General features: G+C 41.6%; 1 long non-coding RNA gene across 2 annotated transcripts in view; it reads right to left on the bottom strand.

Moving 5' to 3' along the window:
• Window positions 1-4,834: 4,834 nt before the first annotated feature.
• The window catches only part of LOC131278494 (uncharacterized), a 46,050-nt gene continuing 25,963 nt past the window's right edge, over window positions 4,835-24,921 (bottom strand). For both annotated transcript variants that reach the window (XR_009185813.1, XR_011648814.1), the window contains exon 2: window positions 4,835-8,835. This is a non-coding gene — a long non-coding RNA (uncharacterized lncRNA). The remainder of the gene's footprint in view (window positions 8,836-24,921) is intronic.

Below are 24,921 nucleotides of genomic sequence, written 5' to 3'. Positions count from 1 at the left end.
CCTTCTCCGGTCCAACTCTTACTGACCCTCTCCACGCGTCCCCTGTGGAGACTTCTGAGCCAGAAGTAGGCAGCTGACGGACCGTTGAGATAGCAAACCCCGAGGCTCTTCTCCCCCTCTAAGAACCTTCCTTCCTGCCTCTCCGCCTTTGCCCCACGAACGGACATCCTTCTGGGAGTTCATCGTGATATAAGCAGGCCAATAAGAGGGGCTCACTCAGTCCTACACAACCAACACGCAACAGTAAAGCATTTTGGATTAAGACTAAGTCTGGGATCTCACCAGTGAGGTAGTAAAATAAATTATTGAAAAGCAATTTGAAATTCCAGATATAATCTTATTTTCAAAAAGGAATTGATGCTAAATGTCAACAATCGGGGGGTATAAGGATTATGGGTTTTTTCTTTTTAGGTAATGAATATGTTCTGAAATTGTGGTGATAAATGCATAACTGATTATACTGAGATCCATTGATTATACACTTTGGGTGAACTGTAGAGTGTGAATATATTTCAATAAAACTACTTAATCAAAGAAGGAATTGATTTTTTTGATTACTTTCATAGAAAATGTGAACAATGAGAAGCTATTCTATGTCTTAGGTACCTAAACCTCTCACTAACCTTGATGGAGCACTTTTATGGGACCAGTAGGAGAATGTCTGGGAAGTCATTTTTTTGTTAACAGAAATGGCTGGTTAAGAAACCGCACTCCTCCAGTTGACATTTGTCGATGGCTATTGCAGTTGATACTATTCAGAGAAGCTGGTTTTATAGATATTCTGAATAAATTGATGTCATACAATGCTGCATCTATCAGGAAACCACAGAGAAAAAAAAAATGGGACACTTTTCTTCTACATAAAATACATTATTAATTAAATTGACTAGAAAGACAATGTCTTATGGTGGTTGGAGGCTTAAGGTGTGGATCCCCTGTCAATTCTGTGACCACTCGGTGCGTGAAATTGAATCATTCAATTCTCTTTGCTTCGATTCCCCATTTGGAAGGCAAGAGGAATAATTGTGTCCAATGTCCCTGCCTATTCAAAAGGCATGCTGTGAGAAACATAAATAAAAACGTACGCATGGCAGAAAGTTTTCACATAAGGTACTTTTTATGTAATCGTTTTAGTATGACTCTGGCCAGGCAATGTAGTTCGCAAAAGGAGTAGAGGCAGAAAAATATGTGTATCAGAATCAACTGGGGAATAAGGTGGTAAATGGAAACTCTGTATTTTATGCATGATTTTTCTGTAAACCTACAACTTCTCTAATTAAAAAAATAAAAAAAGAATCAACTGGGGAGATTCTTCAAACCCCTGCCTTGTTCCTTTTTTCCATCACCACTATCAACAATGAAAATTTCAGTGGCTGGTGCCATTACTTATGTGACAAAAGTATTGGGTTCTGAACAGAGGGAGATGGCACACAATAGTGGGTAAGACCATCGAGATTTGGTTGCAGGAAGATGGGGCTTTAAATGTTGGCTCTATACCTTACTAAATACATGATCTTGAACAATTTAACCTTTTGAAAGCCTTGTTTTCCTCCCCTGTAAAGCACCTGCTTTTAAGGTCTGTGTGTGGCCTCCAAACAGTACTCAATAAATAGTTCATCCTTTGGTTCCTTGGTAACCCCAACCTTAATTGTCCACTCTGAACCCTGGATTTAAGGCAACATTTGTCATCATATGAGTTTACCAACTAATTCTCTCTTAAAGGTTTCATAGATACAGGATGCATAGAAACATATATGCACAAATACAGAATTTTAAAACTAGAAATGACTTTAAAACCATACATATTATCTTTGCTAAACCTTCACTTTTGAATGGGGAAGCAAAGGCTCCCCTGGGCTCCCTCAGCTGGGCAGCGCACCAACCCTGACTGAATAGCTGAGCTCCAGGTCTGAGTCACTGGACGGCACGCAGTGGAGGGGAAGGTCACAGAACTGGAAGCACGCCCAGTCTATTCTGGACACCTGCCTGTCTGCCCACGAATGACCACTGTGGAATCTAAGGCAAGCAGACTGCCCCAAATTTGGCCTGGAGTCTCTGAGTCCGCGCAGGCCGGGCCCTGCCGCCACAGCAGTCTCCATTCCAGCGTGGACCTCCACCAGGGAGACATCTGCTACCTCCTTCTTGGCCTCCAGTTCTGTGGTCACCAGTGGAACCCAATGGCCATAAATTTCAAACTCTGCTCAATGCTAACCTAATTCTAATTCTAACTGACTGCAAATTTCCCTTTGGGAAAACAGCCTTGCTCCTGGGTGCTCTCTACTAAATGAGTGCCACCTTGTCTCTTTCCTCCACATCATCATTATAATTAATAAGCAACAATATCATCCCTTGTGGTTATGTTCTTATTACATGTTAACTGCCCTTAGCATCATTATCTCATTAGGACTTTACACCTAAATTACTTTATCAGCTTCCCTCCGAAGGAAGTCTGGTACTGTTTGGCTGAAAGGAATCCTCTACATAAACAGAAGCAAGCAAAAATGATAACCAAAGCCACTTAGACTTGCTCCAACTATTAATATTTTCGAAAATGTAATGTTATTTCAACTATTGGGAATACTTTACATGGCTATAAATTCTTTCATCCTAAGTGTTCAAAGCAACACCTTCAGCGTTTTAACTTAGTCTCGCTCGTTTTTATGAGTGAAAGACTATATTCTATAATATTTCTAACAGTTAGAACTTCCTTCCTCATCAGTACCCACATTTTCATTTTGATAAATTATCTCCACTTTTTTTCTGTAAGCTACTGTCTTTCAAAATTTTTACATAAAAAGCTGTGAACAGGTTTGCTCACTTACTCACTTCGTTTGTTCTAGAGGCAATGTTACCTTCAGCTTGCCCCGACAATGCTCAGCTTTTCTTTCCTTTAAGAGTGTTCATTTTTTAATTCAGCCTTTTGTAAAAGATAGATGAAGACTATTCTACTCATAGATGGAGAAAGACTAATACATTTCTTTAGAAACGTTTTCATTCCAGCACACTAATGATGTTTATTGTTTCCTCTGTTGTCCTCATGACAACATGAGCTCTTTCCGCCCTTTCCTTCTCTATTTCTAGGTTGTGTATGTTCTCCAAATGTTGAGGAATATGCCCTCAAGAGTTCAACTTTGCCCTTCTCCTTATAGCAGTCAGTAGCGTCATATTCCCCAACGCCAATTACCCCTGCTTACCGTCTCCTATCTTTTTCTCATCTCCCGTGTAACTCATTATTTCATCCTCACTTCCCCCAGCAGTTCCCTATTTTTAAATGTCTTGTTCTCTCATATTTTCATCACCTGCTTCTCCTTCAAACTCTATTGTTCACTGAATTTTCTCACAAAATGCACGGCCTTATTTGTTTTGTAGCACTCACATCTCCCTTCCCAGTCACCCCTTCATCAGTCATCTCTCTTCCCCTCTCCTTCCTACTTTCCATGTTTCTCTGTTTTCCTGAAGTTGCAGATCGTGATCTGAAATGATGAAAATTAATCTTAATATCCCCAGACTCCCCTTCCATTCATTTCCTTAAATTTTAAAAAATCAAATTATCATTCCAAGGGGGACGTCTAGTTTTAAAATTCTCTTTTCTGTCTAATTGGTATAATGGGAGGAAAACCATCCTTAAATGAAATATCACACAGTTGGTTGGTGTTAATCTGACATGTGTTGACTATTCTTTTCCCCCTTTGCGACTAAAGCCTGGTATGGTTGCCAAAAGACGCATGAATATCTTATGAATCTATGTCATTTGAGCCTGTTCTCTTAGGGGTTGAAAGTAAACTCTATATAGAAATCCTGCTGACATCACAGTGTCAGTTAACACCCTGCCTCCATGATTTTCAGTTTTGGGGGCTTTTTGTTGTATTCGTTTTGCTTTGTTTTCTAATCCCCGCAAGCTTTGGGAACCTTTTCCTTCTCTCTCTTGATCTTCCTTTCCTCTTCCTCCTGGAATCTCAGAAGAAATCATTTCAACAAACACTGGAGACCTTCATTTATCCCTTGTTCACCTCGCCCTTTTCCCAAATTTATAACCGAGAAAATTTCCACCTTTGCAGTCTCACCTTTCTAATCTCCCTCACTTCCCCTCCATTATTTAATTTTACTCCGTTTCCATCCCTGACCACTTTTGGCAGTTTGTGTGGCTCCTGACGTCCTCTCAGGCCCTGTCTCCCGGGTCACAAGTACAGCCATCTTGTACCCACAATGCCCCTCTGCTGATGGCAAAAGCAAGGCATCATGAGCATCAGCTATATTAGTGATAAACCAAGGCAATATAGGGAATACATTGACCAAGGACAGCTTCCTTACAAGCTTAAAGGCAAGAACTGGGGCAGCTTCCCAAACTGTAACTCACCCCCTATTGTACTTCTCTAGAGAACAGTGTTCATTTTTCAAGAATATTTATTTTCTCATTCTATCATGAGCACACAAGGGCCTTAAATAGAAATAAGGTTAAGAAATTGTAACCACTGACACCTACCATGTATTTCCATAGGATTACGATTTACTGTCCTCCTAAGCCAGCCAAAAGTGAAAATCACTTGTTCATTGGGGAGCTCCTGGTCATCGAATGACTACATTTCTTTGGAAAGAAGTTGATTTCCCTGAGTTAGTCCTTTCTTATATAATCCAAAATATCTATTCTTTTTTCTAAAATGTGACCCCTTTTCCCTCACTATTCTACTACAATTCACACACGATTTCTCTTAAGGGTACAATGTAGTCTAATTTTCTTCATTATTCAATTTGGATCCTGTTAAGGGAGACAGACATTCACTGACAAGAATAACATTTCAATTTTGGCAAATAAGTTCATTAGTATTCACAAAGCTTTGCACCCCTCATATTTAATAAACCTTTCCATTACAGAGAAAGAAATCCTGTAAAATAGTCAAACAAATTAGCGATGAGGCCACCAGGAGAGTATATTCAACCCCAATTCAGAGATGTCTCGGTTTATCAGTTTTCTGTCAATCATTAAAACAAGAAAAATGAAACATGCAATTATATATAAGGAGACAGAACTCTGAAGTCTTTCATCCTTGCTGAAGCAGAAGAGTTTTAATTGCTTGGAAAAAAAAGATTTTTGTTTTCTCTCCAGAGTAACAGAGAAAACAAGTACAAATTACCTTATTGTCAATGGCTGGAACTACAAGACTCCAGGCCATGCACATGAGAAGTGAAAAGACCAGTCCATCATCTGTATGTTTTGTCTTCACAGTGGCCAATATCCAGATATTTGGAAAGATCAGATGATTGACAGAATGTTCTCCCTTTTCATTGGGATGTTTTGAGTCATAAAGATTTAGTGATACTGTTTCTGCTTAATTGAAACAACCCTGCACTAAAATATTTGAATATGCTGTCATTTATTCCAGGATTGATTTTCCATTTTTGTGAGTAGTCCAGGTCCTTTGTTTATCTTATATCTTGTGAATTTTATCTTGTGAACATTACACTGTTTTTTTGTCCAGAGGGAGAGTAAGGATAGGACAGGAATGAAACACTAATCAAGGTCTGCAAAAAAATAAATGAAGGTAATAGAGAAAATTAAAGCTCTTGGCTATGGAAAGTTATTGGCACTAACTGAATGTGTCAGTACATTCTTTAACCTCAATTGGGAAGCAAAATTGAGAGTCCAGAGTAATTAATTCTACCATTTAAGCCAGAAATTGAAGTCCCTGAAAGTATGTCACAGGAAAAAATTCTCAAATTGAGTCAGCAATTCTGAATTTGGAAGTCTATAGTAGTTTGTTATAATTAATGAATTCCAAAAATATATATTGGATTATGTTTGTAATCTGGTGTATTACTGGGCATGATTGAGTTATGACTAGGGCTTTGATTGGGCCACATCATTAGGGTGTTGAGTCCCAACCCCTTGGTGGGTGGGGACTCACAGATAAAAGGTATGGCAAAGCACAGAGTTGGAGCTTTTAATGTGAGGGTTTCTGATGTTGAAGTTTGATGATGGATTTTGATGCTGAAGACTAAAGCTGGAGCTCCAGGAATTAAGCTTGCAGAGGAAAGAGAAGCCAGTCCCAGGAAGGAAGAAAAGTTGAATCCAGAAAAAAGCAAGCCCCAGGAACGTAGGAACCCAGGAAGCCTGAACTCTTGCAGAAGTCGGCAGCCATCTTGCTCCAAAAAGACTTTGGTGAGGGAAGTAACTTATGCTATAAGCTCCTACCCCAAATAAATACCCTTTATAAAAACCAACCAATTTCTGGTATTTTGCATCAGTACCCCTTTGGCTGACTAATACAAAATCCATAGTTTATTTTTCCATGAAATGTTTTCTAAACTCCAATATAATTATAATAGAATTGCTAATGATGGAAGAAAGAATGAGGAGAATTTGTTTATATATAATTCACAATGAAGTAAGAATTCACTGCAACATCTTTTTGTTTGACTAGTGTTTTTCTTTCCTTTTTTAAGAGGCCACCAACCTACAGAATATATGAAGTACAGTATACATATAAGTTGTCAATTTATTTGAAAGATTTTTTTTTCAAGTTTAGGAAGCAGTTACCTAGTTTCTCCCTACCTGGACATTAATGGGTTTCAGGGGTAGAGAAGAGAGTTGTCACTGAGGTCTGTCCCTCTTCGGATTTATGCTGAGAACTGAAAGTTTGTCTCCACTTTGTATCTCGGCACAGACGTTTCCATGGTGACCCTGGGCCTAATGATTGCCTGGGTGTATATCTCAAGGCACCCCAAATTTGCTTAGGCAGAATAGGCCACCTTCCTGTAATCAGCTACCTTGGGAATAGCACCAGCACATCCCCTGGGACATGGATGATTCTCACCTAAGGGAAAGCCAACAGATAAAAAGAAGGATGGTTTTGTACACTCTCCTGTGATAGCTTCTAGAATGCTGGAAAGACATCTGGTTTGCCCTTGTGTCTCCAAACCCAGCAGATCCCTGATGTATGCCATATGGTAGATGCTCAATAGAAATGTGCAAAGGAAAGGAAAGAAAGAAAGGGAGAGAGAGAAGAAGGGATGAAGGGGGGGAGGGGGCTTCTATGAACTCTACAGGGTATGTTGCTAGAATCCTCCCAAGTCCAAAGGGGAGAATCAGGTTCGTATCCTACAAGATTGATAAAACCTCTTACCTGCCAGAAAGAAAGTGACTACTGCAGGAAATGACTTGACCTAACAGCTTAGAAGCAGAAGAATTAGGAACTAGCCTGCTGTCTAGAAGCCTAGGGCCTGATCTTAACATTTTTAGAAGGCATCCAAGTTGAAATGTGAAATGACTTGCCCATAGCCACATCATTTGTTAATATTATAAAATTAATAAATACTAAAATGCTGGTCTTAAAGTTCCCAGTCCACTATTTTTCATGTTGCAGTTTTCCTACGTAGAAGGGAGCAGTAGCTGGTTCCCGAATTCTATCCATACCTAATACCTGGCCCATGTCACTTAACATTTCCCTTCCAGAAGTCCTACTAACACCAACTCTTTCCCCTGGCATCAGAGGACTTTGCATAGTTTGCTGAGGAAAACAGTCCACAGTGGTACATAAAGGATGTGAAGAATGCAGGCTGATAGGGCATGGGTCACTAGTATAATTAAGGCAGTAGGAAGTGCCCTTTTCATTGGAATCCTGGACTCAAGAGTATCTTTATGGTCCCTGGTTTCCTGTAGCCACTGCTCTTGATGTCTAAGGGAAAACAAGAATATAAGCTCCAGGAAATTAGGAACCATGTCTAGCTTGCTCTTCAGTCTTCCCAGTGTCCAGAATGTACTTAACTATTTGTTGAATTAATGAACATGATCACCAGTTCCACTTTTCATGATTGCAAGAATGTTCCATGATGTCCTTATGTACAAATAAGCAGCAGTATCAGTCTTCTGCTAAATCTTTCTGGAGGTTCCAACTCCACATGGTTTCCCTACAGACCTAATTAATCCAAAACAGGTTGGGTTTTGACCACTGACCCATGGGCAAAGAGTTCAAAGTTCCATTTGACTTGATCTAACTCTGTTAGAAGTGATCCTCACCCCTGAGGGAATGAAGCCACATTAAGGGCTGACTTCCTAGAATCTGGATATAGCCTATGCCTTGAAAATGAAATGGTTTCATTTTCAAGCCCTACAGGGTAGAGCAGAGATACATAAACTAATAAATTGGTTCCTCCTTCAAAAACACTACTTGCTCAAGCTTTACTAGAGAGCAGGCTGAGCTCTGCCTGGGGAAGAACCAAGCGGGAGGACCACTGAGGTATACCCGGCCCTCCATGGTCACAAACAATCCAGCTGGGGCACTCAATTTATATATACCCTGATGAATCCCTACTCCCCACACCTAAGGAACTTATCAGATCCTTTCTTCCAGCCCCACTCAGAATTCTCCTTGAGAGAATTGCTGGTAAATATATTTTCTTCTCCTTATGCTTCCACAGATGGATTAGTGCACTGTTGACTTGTTAGTGCCCTTATAGGCTAGTCCTCCAAGTATTTATCCAACTGTCTTTTTGTCTAACCCGGATAACAATCATCACTTGAGATGGCGAAGGCAACCTTGTTAGATGTGGTAGCTGATGATCCTCTTCTCTCAAGGGGGGTTAACTTGTCCACAGTCTTCTTTCCTTTTTTTTTTTTTTTTTTTGTGGCATTGAACCCAGGGATTGAACCCAGGACCTTGTAACCTTGTATGTGGGAGGCCAACTCTCAACCACTGAGCTACACCAGCTCCCCACAAAGTCTTCTTGATGATGGAGTCCAGGGGCCAGGGTTTAAGGAACTCAGCAGCATCCACGGGAAGCAATACAGGGAAGCGCTGCACTCCTCCAAAAGACCGGGTTTTCCTTCAGTGTCAGCAACTGTAAAATTATAAACCAAAGATTAAAAAGTTAAGCCACTTAAGTTAAGTGAGGATCTTGGTAAATGTGTAACTTAAGCAAAGCCCGATGATGGATTTATTGCCATCTAAATGAAGCCTGTGGTTTTCCAGACAATGACACAGAGACTGTAGACTAGACCTGAGGATTTTCCTCTCCTTCATTATGTTTGCCATACCAAAAAGATGAGAAAATTACAATTTCAATTAAATACAAGTGAACCTGCATGGAGAAAGACTGTAGAAGGAGCAGGCCGGGGTGGGACGTGCTAGGGAAAAGGAAAGGAAGCCAGTGAGTCCAAAAACAGCCTGACCTTCTTCACAGTGTTGCACAGGGATTACCTAAGTGGAGTAGCAATGATGGGATCAGTGTGAGAGCTAAATCAATTAGAATATTTGGGGAATGTATTTGGATTTAAGATCCCATGAAAAGTCAGATGTGCAGTAAGCCAAGACTGATCTGGTTCCTGGGCAATCAAAATTATTGATTCCCAGAGTCTTTAACAAAATAGGAAAGAATGAGGGAAGCGGGTGTGGCTCAACTGATAGAGCATTTGCCTACCATATGGAAGGTCTGGGGTTCGATACCCAGGGCCCCCTGGCCCGTGTGGTGAGCTGGCCCATGCGCAGTGCTGTTGTGCACAAGAGGGCTGTGCCATGCAGGGGTGCCCCCTGCATAGGGGTGCCCCATGCACAAGAAGTGCACCCCGCAAGAAGAGCTGCCCTGTGCGCAAAAAAAAAAAAGCACAGCCTGCTCTGGAGTGGCGCCGCACACATGGAGAGCTGACGCAACAAGATGACACAACAAAAGAGACACAGATTACTGGTGCCGCCTGGCAAGAATGCAAGCGGACACAGAAGAACACACAGTGAATGGACACAGAGAGCAGACAACGGGGGCGGGGGCGGTGTATGGGAGAGAAATAAACAAAATAACTGTTAATAAAAATAAAAAAGAACGATAAGAACCTCATCCAAAGATGGTCTAGATCAAGCACCACTAGTTCAGGGCATGTCTCTCAAATTATCAAGGGAGATGCATAAAGTGCCACTGCCTAGGTATAGGGCAAAATTGCCAAATCAATGACTATCTTTGGCTGTTATCTCTTCCCTTCTGTACCCCTCTGCCACCTCCTCTTTGTCCCCTTCCTCAGTTCCTGGGAGGAACCCAGTATTCACATGCTATTACCCACCCACTTAAATGTCTTTAATATAACAGACATCAAGTAGAAAACGTTGCAATTCCTGGATTTGAATATTTCATACCAGAGCATTAACGATTGGTGGCTTTAACATCCACATGGGGTATTGGCAATTTATAAATGGAGCTTGTATAAATGAAGCTCTTAATTATTGGAAAATGGAGAGAGATGGTGGGACAAGTGAGCTGGAAAGGCAGAAGGGCTTCCCATGTTTCTTGTTTAATCTCACCACAATTCCACACCGATCACCAAACTCCAAACAGCGGACTTCAGCAACTTTGCCTCCAATAAACTGCTGCTAACCCTGGCCTGAGAAAACAGATCTACCCTCAGAACGTACAGATGAGGCAGATTCTTCAGAACTGATGGCCGGGCCTATAGTGAAGCCTCCTATGGAGCAATAATCTCTTATTCCCTGTGTCTTCCCTCATCCAAATCCATCACTTTACAAGTTACACTTCAAGGTCTACCCAGTGTCACACTAAAGAGGTAGGGCCAGGACTGAGGCCAGGTTTCCCAGACCATGCCCTGCCCAAGCTGATAGCTGTGAGCATAGTGGTTTTTGCTTCAGACCCAGGCAGGAGGTTCATGGCCCTCAAACTCCAGAGCAATGATTTCTGGGCTGTATTTTCCCCTTCCTGGGCTCCCTTCTGATTCAGTAGGTTTGGGGTAAAGCATAGGAATCTGCATGTTAATAGGCTTCCCACGGCATTCTGATCTGCTAGGTTTTTCTGTCCCTGCTCACTCCCCTACTAGGTATAGTAGCATTGGGGGAGAGGGGGATAGACAATGATTACATCTTCTTCAGCCCAAAGATCAAAGAGCCCCTGGATAGGCAGAGGCCTAAAGACAAACACCTAACCCATTGCATGGTATTTGCTTTAGCAACAAGGAAGCTAAAATACCTTGGAACCAGCACCCAGAAATAGAAGAAACATTACTGGCATCCCAGAATCATGCCCATCCATGCTCCCTCCTGATCTGACTTCTAATAACAAGGACTTTTTTAACTTTATATAAATGATTTTATATTCTTTTGTACCAGACATCTTTAACTCAATATTATGTTTATAAGATTCATCTGCTTTATTGCATGTAGTTTATTTATTTTCACTGTTGTATAATATTCCATTGAATACATATACCCCAACTTATTTATGCATTCTACTGTTGAACGGCATTCAGGTTGTTTCTAGATTTAATCAATTCAAAATTAAACTGTGCATGTCTATTGGTGTATACATGTACACATTTCTATTGGGAATATACGTATATTTTTAAAAAGACAAACACCAGCCAACAAATCTCAAACAAAGAATCCTCAAAAGGACCTGAAAGATCTCCTGCCCTTAAGAGCCCAGCAATATCCTCAAGGCTCCTCTAGAACCAGTTCTCCAACATGGGCTGAGCCCTGATTGTATGTAAGCCTATATGCAACGAGACTAAGAAGGACAAGGAAAAGTAAGTCCCAGTTGTAAACAATCTATCAGGAAGCTGAGAAACATACACTAAGAGCATCCCCAATACAGAGCATGTCAGTGAGGATGGAGCACAACAGCACAGGTCAGTGACAGATGAGCATGTCCCTGTGTAAGTCAATGATTTCCAAACCCACTGTTTGGCAAAAGTCGTCTGTGGCTCCTGCTGAATCCCAACTCTGGAGATTCTGTATCTGAAGAAGAGGCCAGAATCTGTATTTTTGCCTGCTCCCAGGTGAACTGTAGGCGGTCATCTGAGAGCTTTACAGTGTGTTTGAGGGCTGGGCCCTGAGGAATCCAAGGAAATTGCTCAGCTGCTCTTTTATGCTCCTTTATGCTCAGCTGCTCCACATTCTTAGCCTACTCACATTGGTCCTGAGAATCCACTTCTGTTTGATGTTGTTCCTTGTAAGTCAGTCTTGGCCTATGCTAGGATGGGAAGGGGCCTCCTTCATCTTCCCAGTACAATTTGCTTTCTGGAGAAGGGTGCCACTACATTCTTCAGGGAAACTCGCAGGCAAAAGCCCGTGTATATATTGCCTGATTCCCTTTATATGAAATGTCCAGAATAGGCAAATTCAGAGATGGAAAAAAGATTTGTGGTTGGCAGGGGCTGGGAGAAGTGGGGAGTGGGGAGTGCTGAGGAATTAGAGGGCACAGGGTTTCTTTGTGGGGGTGATGAAAATGTTCTGGAAATTAAATAGTGGTCGTGATTGTGCTGCCTTGTGAATACACTAAAAATCACTGAACTGTACACTTTAAAAGGGTGAATTTTACAGCACACAAATTATGTCTATCGTTATAGAGTAATAATAGTAACAAGTATAGTTAAGATTTATTGAGTACTTTCCATGCTCCAATCCCTCTGCTACATTTCCTACATAGATTATTTTGGAAAATTTTCACAAAAACTGTGAGGTACACACTATTGTCATTCCCATTTTACAGAAGTGGAAATTTTGAGGCAGAGAATCTATGCTGTTAATACATGGTGGAGCCAGGATTTGAACACAGACCCTTTGTTAGAGATCCAACTCAAACACCTTCAGGGGCCAGGAGGATGAAAGAGTGAAGGACCCCACATGTCTGGTGAAATACAAAACAATATCTGCCCATCTTTTGCTTATCTATAGAGACATGGTACAATCTTCTCTTCATACTACAAGGTCAAACAAAGCACAAAAGCAACAATAAATGGCAAATGACCCTTTGCCTCAAAGTCAGGGATACAAAAGGGAGTGGCAGCAACTTGGAGAGAGAACCCGTTTCACCTACAGGGGCAGCCACCCCTCAACTCCAGCCCTCACTGGCCAGGTGGTCATGTGGTGCGGTGGTGCCTTCCTTCCTGGCAGAAGCCTGAAAAACAGCCTTTTTACATGAAATCTTTTGCGATTTCAGAGAAGGCAAAGAATTCTGCAGAATAAATTTGGCCTCAACCAGTCCACTCTTCGAATGCACACACTAGAATGCCTCCTCAAGAAGTTGTATGCGACTGGAAGTCAGGGTTTAGGTGGGAAAGTGGTCGCACACATCTGGGGAGGTATGGGCGAGCCAGAGGCTTGATGCAGACCTGAAGAAGGTAAACTCTATTCCTACAGGTGAGGGAAAGACAACAGCTTTGCTGGTTTTGTTTTTTTGTTAAAGATTTATTTATTTCCCCCCTTCCCCTCCTCCCACCCTGCTGTTTTTGCTGTATGTGTTGTCTTCTCTTCTCATTTTTTCTCCTCTAGGATTCACCAGGGTTCAATCCTGGAGACCTCTGATAGGGAGAGAGGTTCCCCGTCAAGTGCGCCACCACAGTTCCTGGTTTCTGCTGCTCTTAACCTTGACTCTCCCCTTGTCTCTCTTTTGATGCATCATCATCTTGCTGTGTGACTCACTTGCGCAGGACACTGGCTCACCACACAGGCAATCATACAGGCACTGACTTGCTATATGGGCATGCTTTCTCTTCTTTTTCACCAGGAAGCCCCAGGGATCAAACCCAGGTCCTCCCATATGGTAGGCAGAAGCTCTATCACTTGAGCCACATCCAGTTCCCAGCTTGGCTGTTTTATTTTGTTTTGTTTAAAAAGGGAATGGCACCAGAACAGGAAGACATTGCTGAGGAAGATGTGAAGGGTGGAAGAACTGGGAGAGGGAGCTACGCAGTGAGATCAAATGGGATGTGACTGGGAAACGGACTTTGGCCCAGTGGTTAGGGCGTCCGTCTATCACATGGGAGGTCCACGGTTCAAACCCCGGGCCTCCTTGACCCATGTGGAGCTGGCCCATGTGCAGTGCTGATGTGCGCAAGGAGTGCCGTGCCACGCAGGGGTGTCCCCCGCGTAGGGGAGCCCCACGCGCAAGGAGTGCACCCTGTAAGGAGAGCCACCCAGCGCGAAGGAAAGTGCAGCCTGCCCAGGAATGGCGCCACCCACACTTCCTGTGCCGCTGACGACAACAGAAGCGGACAAAGAAACAAGACGCAGCAAATAGACACAGAGAACAGACAACCGGGATAGGGGAGGGGAATTAAATAAATAAAAATAAATCTTTAAAAAAAAAAATGGGATGTGACTGCAGAGGTTAGACCCAAACCCAGGCAGCGGCAATGGAGGCAAGAGGATGGATTTAAATCAACCAAGAGCAAAGACCTTCTCTAATAAGTAATAAATTTGCTTATATCTAAAGAGAGTCGGGGAGTGGATGTAGCTCAGTGGTTGAGCACCGGCTCAGTGGTAGGAGGTCCTGGGTTCAGAGGGTGCTTATACACTCTATGGAATAGGTAGAGTACCACTTGATAAAGAGAAGAATTTCATCATGGAAAGGGAGACATTAGCAAACATGAGGAGGAGAGATGTGAGAGGAAAGAGAGGGGTTTCAGGAGATGACTTGAGGCTGGGTTTGGCATACAAAAAGGAGAGAAAATGTTCTTGGCTGGGGAAGAGACAGCTTTAAAACTGCTTAGGAAAACAGAAGTGAATGGAGGAAATAAAAAAAACACATATCAGGAAGTTAGACATTAAGCAATTAAGAATTATGGGATATCTGCAGGGGAAAAAACATCCAGGCAATGAAGAGCAGTGATGTCCCTCAGGTCCAGTTTTAGCACGGATGAGAGAAACCCGTGAAGGCATTTTTAAAAGATGTTGTAATAAAGGCACCAAATAGATTGCTTTAACAGAGATGGAACGAAAGAACAGAGACCACACTGGAGGCGTTTATGAAGAAGAGAAGAAAAAGAGGGCTAAAATGTAAGAAAGGACTTAAGCTATTGGAGATGAATAGGGAAAGATGAGCTTTAGAGATGTCAGAAAGGAAAATATGACAGGATTTTGGGGTATCCTCAGAGCACAACTAAGATCTATTCTGTAAATTACAAAGTTCTCTCTCCACAAGGGCTTAAGAAGTAGTCTTGAGGAAAGCCAAAGATAACACCAAAACTGCATTCCGAGGCCATGAGGACGAGAACGCAGTTACCAGAAAGCCCCAAAAAGGAAGACAGCGAAGATATTAGTCTTCTCCAAGCTTAATTTCCATTGGTTATAACATCACCCGAACTGGAATAAAGCATTCAACAGAACCAACTTCTTCAGCGGTAACCTCATGATGGCCCAGAGCATTCTGGACCTGCTTTAGGAAAGAAGGCGGAAAGAAACACAAGGCACCTTTGCCATGCACACAGTCCAGAGATAAAGAAAGACCAGTGACAATAACAAAAGATCCGGTTTAAAAGCATTACTTTGTACATGAAAAAGGACGTAATACAAGGGAGGAAGAAAGGGATGTTCTCCAAGTAATGGGAAGGACTAAGAGCCATGAGGATGTCATGTGGGACTGGCACCAGTCAAGTCCCACAGCAGGGAGGCAGGGGCACTTCATTTACAGGAGAAAGTGTGGAGGCCATGTCAAACTGTTTACCTGCTAAAAGCCACAGAGTCTTGTTTTCCACTATACTGCACTGTTTGACCATTGACCATCGTCTATCCGGATCACTGCAAAAGCCTTCCTAACTGGTAAATCTCCCCCACTCTCCAATCCCCCTTGCAAAATGCAGCCACAGCAAACTTGCTAGAAAGTAAATGTTAAATGTTCAAATCCCTCCAATAAATTCCCTTTGATATTAGATGGAGACCAAATTGCTTAGCATTCCAGACAAGGCCCTTTATGATTTGGCCCTCTCGCCTCCCTGGGGACTTCAGCTCAAGCTGCTCTCATTTGCAGGAGATCATTCAATGACTGATCATATTTAAATCCCTCGAATGCGCCATGCTCATTGTCCCCTCCAGGCCTTGCCCACACTGATCCTTAGGCCTGGAGCAGTCCTTACCCCAAGCTCCCAGCCTCTCCCCTTAGGCCATCCATGTAGCAGTAGTTCCCCCTTACAAAACCTACCACACTTTATAGGAATCCTCTTTACCTTTTCTGAGGTCTCCACAACCCCTCTACTGTGAGCTACAAGAGGGAAGATCCTATTTCTGTCTTGCTCACCATTGACTCTCCCACATCTAGGTTCACCCCCCGACAGCGTATAGATGCTAAACACCTATGTTTTGAAATGAACATTCTGAAATGGGTAAGTTTGATGGGAATAAGGAGATTATTGCTGGTTCTCAAATCAAGCTACTGTAGTAGAAGCCAAACCCATTTGGAACCTGAAGCCCCTATTCTTAACATCAGCAATTTAATTTCTCTTAGACATTCAGAAGCATTCACCAATATTGTCTAGAACTTCCTATGCTCAGAGTGATGAATAATTCCAAGGACAAGACTCAGTCCTTGCCCTAAACAAGCTTGCAATCTAGTGGAGGAACCTTTGTTGTGGTGACATGTTGTAACTCAGATTCTCCATAAATCCTTTCAGAACTGAGCGGACAAGGGATCTCTGACAGTCTGTCAAGCATTTGGTAATTGCCAGTGGACCCATTACCAGTTCCTACAAGACTATAAGGGAATCTTGGTCATCAGCATCCCATGGCCTAGCATAGTGCCTGGTTTATACAACAGTCCTTACATAGTCACTGAATGAATGAAAGAATGAATAGATGATGAAATGAACAAGTTAAGTCTTGGATAAACCTTTGGAATCAGGGTCAGAATATCAGCAAGAATTCTGCTCCATTACTAAGCAGATTAAGTGACTCAGTGACAAGTCCCCTAAGAAGAATCATCCCATTAGATACACATGCAGGCTGACCTGTGGAGTCAGTGGAGCACAGAGGCAGGGAAAAAGAGAGGCAGGGTAGGGTTTTAGGTAGTTTTCCACTAATGGCGCACCATCTCTCTTCCACAACCTCAGCTTTCAGGAGAGATGCTGTGGGCAGGCAGCCCCACACAGACTATTTAGATGGTTTCACCTGCCCCTCCCAGACTTTAGTGAGAGATCAATACATGAATAGGTAGATAGACTGAGATGGTGTTCACCACACATTTTCACTACATATTAAAAACTCTTTGGTGGCATATTAATTAAAAGGTATATTAGGGAAGCAGATGTGGCTCAGGTGATAGGGCCTCTGCCTATCATATGGGAGGACCCAAGTTCAATCCCTGGGGCCTCCTGGTGAAAAAGAAGAGAAAGTGTGCCTGCCCAGTGAGTCAAGTACCCACATGACTGCCCACTTGACAAGCTGAGTGCTTGCACAGCAAACTGAGTGCCTGCACGACAAGCCGAGTGCCTGTGTGGTAAGCCAAGTGCCCATGCAGCAAGCTGAGTGCCTGCCCGGTGAGCCAGTGCCCGCGCAAGCCATGCAGCAAGATGATGATGCAACAAAAGAAAGATGAGAGAGTCAAGGTGAAGCACAGCAGAGGCCAGGAACTGAGGTGGTGCAACTGACAGGGAACCTCTCTCCACATCAGAGGTCCCCAGGATCAAATCCTGATGAATCCTAGAGGAGAAAGATGAGAAGACAAAAAAGAGAAATAGATACAGAAGATCACACAGCAAACGGACACACCAAAAACAGCAGGGCAGGGGAGGAGGATGGGAAGAAAAAAAAAAAACAATATTTAAAAAATAAAAGGTATATTAATAATCACCAACAATAATAAATAGTAAATATTCAGCTGAAACAAAGATATTTGGCTAGTTTCTATACTTTTCAAATTTGGAGCCAAATATCTGAACAGAAACAGCTATCTAAATAGCATCCTCTTCACACACATATTCACACATTCCCGAAATCTACCTGCTGCCAAAGTGTTAGTTATTTGAAAGAACATTATTTCTGCCACACACTTTAGCACTAAATAGTACCTCGTAGTCAGTTAAGAAACCTTTATCAAAGTTAGAGCATTATTTTGACACCAGACAGTCCTTCGCTTTTGTGTGGAACCGCTGTGTTGCCTGAACAGCAGATGATTCAGCTTTTGTGCAGACAATCAGCAGGTCATTAGCGTACCGTACAAATCGCCCTGGACTCGGGATGGATCCCTGGAGAACTGCAGCCATAATAGACTGGAGAGAAGATATGGTGTTGCTGACAGTTACCTCGGATGGTAGTTAAAAAGGTATGATTGCAACCACATGACAGCTTAATACAACAGATCCCTGAACTGCTCCCATGGCAAATTCTGATTAATGGTATCAATAAGCATTATGAGTTTTTAAGTTTTGCTGGTGTACTCCATTACATCCTGGTAGTATTTCATAATGACATTATGAAATAACCATTTTTAGTTATTATTTTATTGCTTCTGCTTTCACATATAGGTGAACATGATATGACCCACAATTTATTCAGAAAGTGGGGAAGGGGGAGGGAAGAGTCCTGCTGCATACTTAGAAGGTTCATGAAGAATCTTTTGCGTAAAAAAAAAGTGTGAGAAACTGAAATTCGATCTACAAGACAGAATTTGCCACTTTTACACATGCAGAGATACATGCACGCATGCGCGCACACACCCACACCCATACACACACACATTACAGGATTCCACATCTGGCAATGATGTGGGCATAGTGAAAAGATTTCAGATCCCCTCCAGAAAGCCCTTTGGCTACAAGAAAAGTCATCCTACATCTAATAAACCCATCTTACATATATCTCCCATATGGCAAAGCCCTGTTTTGCTTTATTCCTACAAATTGGTCCTTGGACTTCTCACAGCTGTGCTACATTCGTTTAAGATGTACTGAGCACTGGCAATGAGCGAGATGTCCAACAGAGTCAGGATCCCCACAGCTCTGTGATGGACAAGAATTAAGTGACATCACTTGCGAGAAGCATTGAGCACCCAGGAATATTCAGGGGCTAATACGTTGTAGGTTCTCAATATATAGAGGCAAAAACATAAAAATTAAAATATTCTGGGGGCTTCATCTCAGTAGAAAAAATGGGAATAGGTTTTCAAGCCAGATGACCACCGAGGCAATAAGGAGGCTAAAATAAGCAAACAAATAAGCAACTTTTCCTCAGAACCCTCTCTTTCCTCTTCTCCACCACAGTTCAGTTTAGCTGCAGAAGCACCGGCACGTTTACATGCCCAGTACTGGACTAGCACTGGAGGAAGGAAGCTGAATGTGGCCACTCCCTGCAAGGGGGGCTGCCCCTCTGCTGGAGACGTGAGACCCTGAATTTTCACAAAGAAGGGTCTTTTACCATTGTAACCACCTTTAGAAAGTTTGTTATGCAAGTGCATTTAAATAATAAAACCCTGTGAAAGAACATTTGCTCTTCTTAGCTGTTAAATTTAAATTAGTTGCTTTTTCATATTTCTGGGGTCTTCACCTTAATCGACAGCTTCTACAAGTATAGGAACCCTCTTTTTACTTTACTGTATATCTCTCAGAGTCAGTGGATGTTTTGAATATGCTAAAATAAATAAATAAACAAACAAATTATGTGATCTAAATTAACGTTAAATAAAAAATAAAGTCTATTATAGCAAGCCTGCAGATATGATTCTTATCTTCTATATACATCACAGCTATAGTCAAAACAATGGATCTAAAAATAAAATTACAAGTGCTAGTTGGATGCCAATAATTATCACCAATATAAGGAGATAATTCTAATCCTTTTGGTCTCTCTGGATGGGCACACAGCCAGGCTTTCTTAGCACTTTGAGTTGTGTTGTTCAACATCGTCATTAGTCCTGTGGGTTGTTTTTTGTTGTTGTTTTCCCTCAGATTTTCCTCTCCATTTTTATCAAGTTTTAGCAAACCCCCTTCTAAAGATTAAGTAAGACCAGAGCCTTCCCTGTTCCATATTAACTTGAAACAGTCTCCTATTAACTTGGGACTTGGGGCTTGACCCTTCCTCCTCCTCTCCCTCTTCCTTACTTTACTAGCCTCTTTCCTCTTTTTTGTTTCCTTCTGAAGCTCTTCTTTTCCATGTTTCAAGTATTAATTTTAAAACTCCCCTTTTTTTAAACTCTAAGAAAAAAAGGTGGAAGGTAGGGTTTGAGGAGAAAGCAAAGATGAAAGAAACAAAAATTTTGAGGCTCCTAAGCTTTTAACCTCAGTTTGTCTTTCTGTGGATTGCCAAAAATGGACAGGCATTCTAGAGCGACTCAAAGGAAAAATATGCTAAGAGAGAGAATGTTGGAGGGATACTAGAAGACTGTTCAAGGGAGGGGCCTGTCTCAAGTTTTTCCTTCTTCTGTCATCTCCTCTTTCCACAACTCATCTGCAGAAACCTTTATGCTCCAAGTGGAACTGAAAGCTCAGCATAGGCAGAAGGGACAAATGGCATGAAGAAAAATTCCCCTTGAATAAAAAAGCAAAAGCATGTGTCCCAGGGCCTCCGAATTCATTGCTCAAGTATTTTCCACCACACTCCGCCTACTCTTCCAGGCCAACACACACCACTAGGCAACCCTGCACCTGAACTTCTGGTTTAGCCAGAAGAGCACTGGAAGTTCGGGGGCAGAGCCAGGGACCCAGCAAAAGCAAAGCCCCAGGCAGTACACCAGCCACCCTCTCTACAGTGCTGGAAATGCACTGTCCACAGAACAACCTCCAAAAGCTAGGTAGAAGGAGCGGCCGGGAATGTCAGTGGCAATTTGGGTGGGCACCAGGGAGACCTCACCCACCTTACCACCGGGTTGCAGCCCTGCCTATGTCAGGCAGTGCAAGAGTGTCCTGACCCTGCCTCTTGACTTCCAGTTAAACCAGAAGCTGGAGATTCAAGGGAGGGGCCAGGAATGTGGCCAGCCAGGTGCAGGGACCATAGTGTCCCAGTTCCTATCATGGTCCACAAACAGGATCGAGGACACACGGGTATGTATGTTGAACAGAGACATTCTGAGATTCAGTTTAAAGAAGGAGGCAATAAGTTAAACTATGGACTTGTAGTACAATAATAAAAATGTGCTATCATCACTTGTAACAAATAGTCCACACTAATGCAAAGTGTTAATAATAGGGTGGTATATGGGAATCCTGTATTTCATGCATGGTCTGTGTAAATCCAAAAGTTGTTTAATAAAGAAAAAATATAACAAAATTCACAGATCACCATAACAGATATAATAGTAAGGAAAATGTTTGAAATATTGTAAGAATTACCAAAATGTGACACAGACACAAAGTGAGCACATGATGTTGGAAATTGGGGCTGGACTTGCTCGACTCAGGGTTGTCACTTTTTTAAAAAATATTACAAGGTGCAATAAAGTGAAATGTAATAAAATTTTTTTTAAAAAGAATGAGGCAGACACTTTTGAGCATTTAGTACGTTTGGGGCTCTCCATGCAATAAGTCATTCAGTTAGGTGTTCGGCTCCATCGTTATCTTCCTTTCCATGCTAGGAAACTGAAGCTTAGAGTAGTAAAAGTAACTTCAGTAAGCAATTAAAGAGATAGATCTGGGGTTCTATTCCAGATAGATCTGACTCAAAAATTCATGTGTAGAAAACCAAAATTCTGCACCTTTAAAAGCATTCTTCCTGGATGGGAATTTAAGGTGTTTTGACCTTGTTTTCTTAGGGAACAGAATTCAGTAGCAAGACAGCACATAGTTGTCTTCTGTCAATCTGCCTGAAGCCAGAGGTAGATTCTAGAAATCACATAAACAAGCTGCAAAGATAATCCACTCAAAACAGAATTTGAGGGAGTGTGTAGATGGGTGTGTGAATTCTGGGCTCAAACTGACTAAAAGCTGATCTGTCTCAAGGTTAAAGTATTTCCCTTGTATTTCAGGAGCAGCCAGTGCATGAAAACATATCTACCATGAAATTCAGTCACAAACCAGACAACACACTAATATATGATGTATTCAGGAGGCCTCTGAACAATTTACCCACCAAGTTCTTAATTTTCTGAGTAACATTTTTGCAAGAGATACTGACCTACACCTAGGAGTAGCAAAATAAAGTACTGAGAAAGTTCTGAGAACTTCTTGGGAAAAACAACAGCTGCAATAAATGAAGACAAAGTCAAAACTGCCTTTATTGTCCAATGGCCCCTAGTTCTTGCAGTAAGAGCACCCAGTATGATTTTATAGCACTTTCAAAAATAAATGTAGTTGATAATTTAACATAATTATAAAATAAACTTGTTGAGCCAGTTTTCCCCCTTTCATAGAGACCTTAAGAATCCTGATGATGATGACTTTTATAAGAGATTCTAATCAGCCCAAACTGCTATTATTACTTCCCCTCTCAGCTCCCATGGGCTCCCACAAGGCTTTTATTTGTCATTATCAAGGGAGCTCCCACTTCTGGTAGAGAAAGAGTGACAAGAGAATATGATCTGTTAGCTTCCATTTCCACCCAACCCAACTGTCAGGATTGTTCTTCCCTGTTGACCTAGAAAACATCAGCAAGTGTTCCTTCCTTCACCCCCTCATACCCCACATTTCTCCAAGGAAGAAGGATGCCTTTCTAAGAAATGGTTGCTATGAAAACCAGAATGAAGAAAGTCAAGCACCATACCTGACCCAGGATCCATCAGAAACAAGTCACAGAAGGCTGAGATCATAAGAAATAGGTCCTGGCCTACAGAGTAAACTAGCTTACTTTGTAGGCTGTAAGCCAGCTTACAGTAGAAGTGCCTATATGGTACTTGTAAAAGAGAATCAAAAGATTCCAAGATATATATCCCCTCACTACTTTCATTTGTTCATTCATTCAACCAGTATCTATTGAGCACTTGCTGTGTGTAGGTTACTAGAAGGAGGAGATGCAATGGCGATAAGGTTGCCAGGTTTAGCAAATAGAAGTCTAGCTCTTACAGCAAGAGCACCCTATTTGATTGCCGTTTCAAAAATAAATGTAATTAATAATTTGCCTTTATCTGGCAACACAAAATGGTTAGCAAGAAGCCATGCCTACCCACAAGGAACTAACAATCTTGTGTCCCACATGTTCCCTAATAATTTTGAAAGCCAGTAACACCTTAGCAAAAATTGATTTATCTGATTAGCCCCAAAATGCACAAAGTTGATTGGAATTACACGGGAATAATACAAATAGAGGAAAGTTCTGAGGGGAAGGAAAGAGTTAGAAAGGTCCAATACAAGTCAGGCACCAGTAGAATGCCACCTAGGAAGTGACCATGATTGACCAAGGACAATGCAATGGCTCTGTGCTCTCCTAGTTGGGCGGCAGGGGGTCAGGTAAGGGATCAAAATGAAGAAATTACTGCTGAGAACTCAGCTTGCTTCACCTGCATTCCATGTTGGTGACAAGTTAGCCAAAAAATGTTGTCAAAGTTTGTAAACATTTCAATTAAACCTGAGCAGACATCTAGTGAGGTCCCATGCCAAATTATGGTTTGGGGTGGAAACCATACAAAATGTGGTGGTTTGAACCTGAAAGCAAGTAAAATGTGGCGGTTTGAGCTGTATTTTTCTTGGAGTTTTTTAGGTACTCGGACATAAAAATTCATAGTCGGGCATAAGAGGTCCGATCTGAAACAATAAAAATTTTCACACTATCCTTTCATCCACCACAGTGAATAGGCTTCCAAGAGAAATTGTTGGGCTTCCAAGAGACTTCCAAGAGACTCTTGTTTAAAAGTCTTTTACGTACAGTTGGTAGATAGACCAGTTAGGTCATATTTTGTGACAAAAGCTGATTTTGATATTTGAAGTGAGGAAAGGTTTTCTTTGTTCTGGCCCAGTATTATCTACATAGGAAAAAGAAAGCAAGGGGTTTTTTTGCATGTCATTGTGAATGATAATAAAACCAGTTAATGATTAGTTTCACTGGCAGAAATTTCTTGGTCAGCCTGCTGTGAGCAACTCCATAGCTTGAATCTGAAGTGAGAGTGGGAGGAGAAAATATGTGTTTTGTTTTATATGTCAATTATTAAACCCACTTCAAATCCTTCATGGAAGAGGTAGGACATAAATAAATAGGCAATGCTGCAAAAGAAGTTGCAGAAATGGAAAGAGGGATCCACATGGCAAACTTTAGCATTTCCCTTTCTAATTATTGGTCATTTTCTCCTCCTAAGCTATTCCATGTTGTTTTATGTCCAGTGAAAAGCATAATTCTTTTCTCTCCATTCCTTCCCTTTCTTTGCTTTCCTTTGTCTGAGCAGATAACAGAAATGCCTCATGGGAATGTGTAAGTCAAGTCTGAAGTTAGCACTGTCTTTGATACAGAGAGTACTGGCTCTACAGTAGCTTGAGAGTGACTTGGGGGAGAGGGGGGGACAGACTGCATGAATTTTCCCTATGCCTGGCTCTTTTCGTAGAGACATATTCTCTAGAGCTGCAACTAAATCAAAATATTTACTTTATTCTTTAATTTCAGGGGCCTTATACTCCATCATCATCAATGTAAACTCCATTCTTTTCACAATGGAGAGAAATTTTTTTTAATTTCTTTGTTTTGTTTTTGAGGAGACTAGGGGAATGATTATAAATATTGATTATGGTTTACATGAGCAGAACAGCAGGAATCATCATTATTATACTGAACTTGTATGTGTAGTGTTATTCCAGGAAAATCTAGTTAATGTGAACCTTGTGCCTTTGAAATATTTGATCATTCCAAGATGAGGAATTGGCTTAACTTTACCATTGGTGGAAGACAGTTTATAGATGTAATTAAATAAGCTTTGCAGGGGGTGATTAATCTTCCTAAGAAAGCAAACTGCTTTCAAACATTCCTGTAACAACTGTTTCTGACGATTAATGAAATAATTATAAAGGATTCTGGCCTACTCATTAAAGCAGACCCAGTTATGCTTGACCAGAGAGCATTGATTCCTGGCTTGTGTAGATGATCTCTATACAGCAAATTATAATATTGTGTAATTCTGATATATCATATATTTATACTGGTCTTCCCTCAATTTATCCTGTCATATTGAGGGTTCCCCTAGATTTCTGTTCAAAAGTTGTGTGAAACCAAGATGCCAGTGAAACAAACCTAAATAGTCTTTTAGAGATGTTTATGATCCCTCCTGTCCCTCTTAAACACTTTTACCTATGCAAGTGACCTTCGAACCACT

This window comes from Dasypus novemcinctus, chromosome 5 (assembly GCF_030445035.2).
Source record: "Dasypus novemcinctus isolate mDasNov1 chromosome 5, mDasNov1.1.hap2, whole genome shotgun sequence".
Lineage (NCBI taxonomy): Eukaryota > Metazoa > Chordata > Mammalia > Cingulata > Dasypodidae > Dasypus > Dasypus novemcinctus.
Note: the sequence above shows the minus strand (reverse complement) of the source record. Positions and strands in the feature narration are given on the sequence as shown.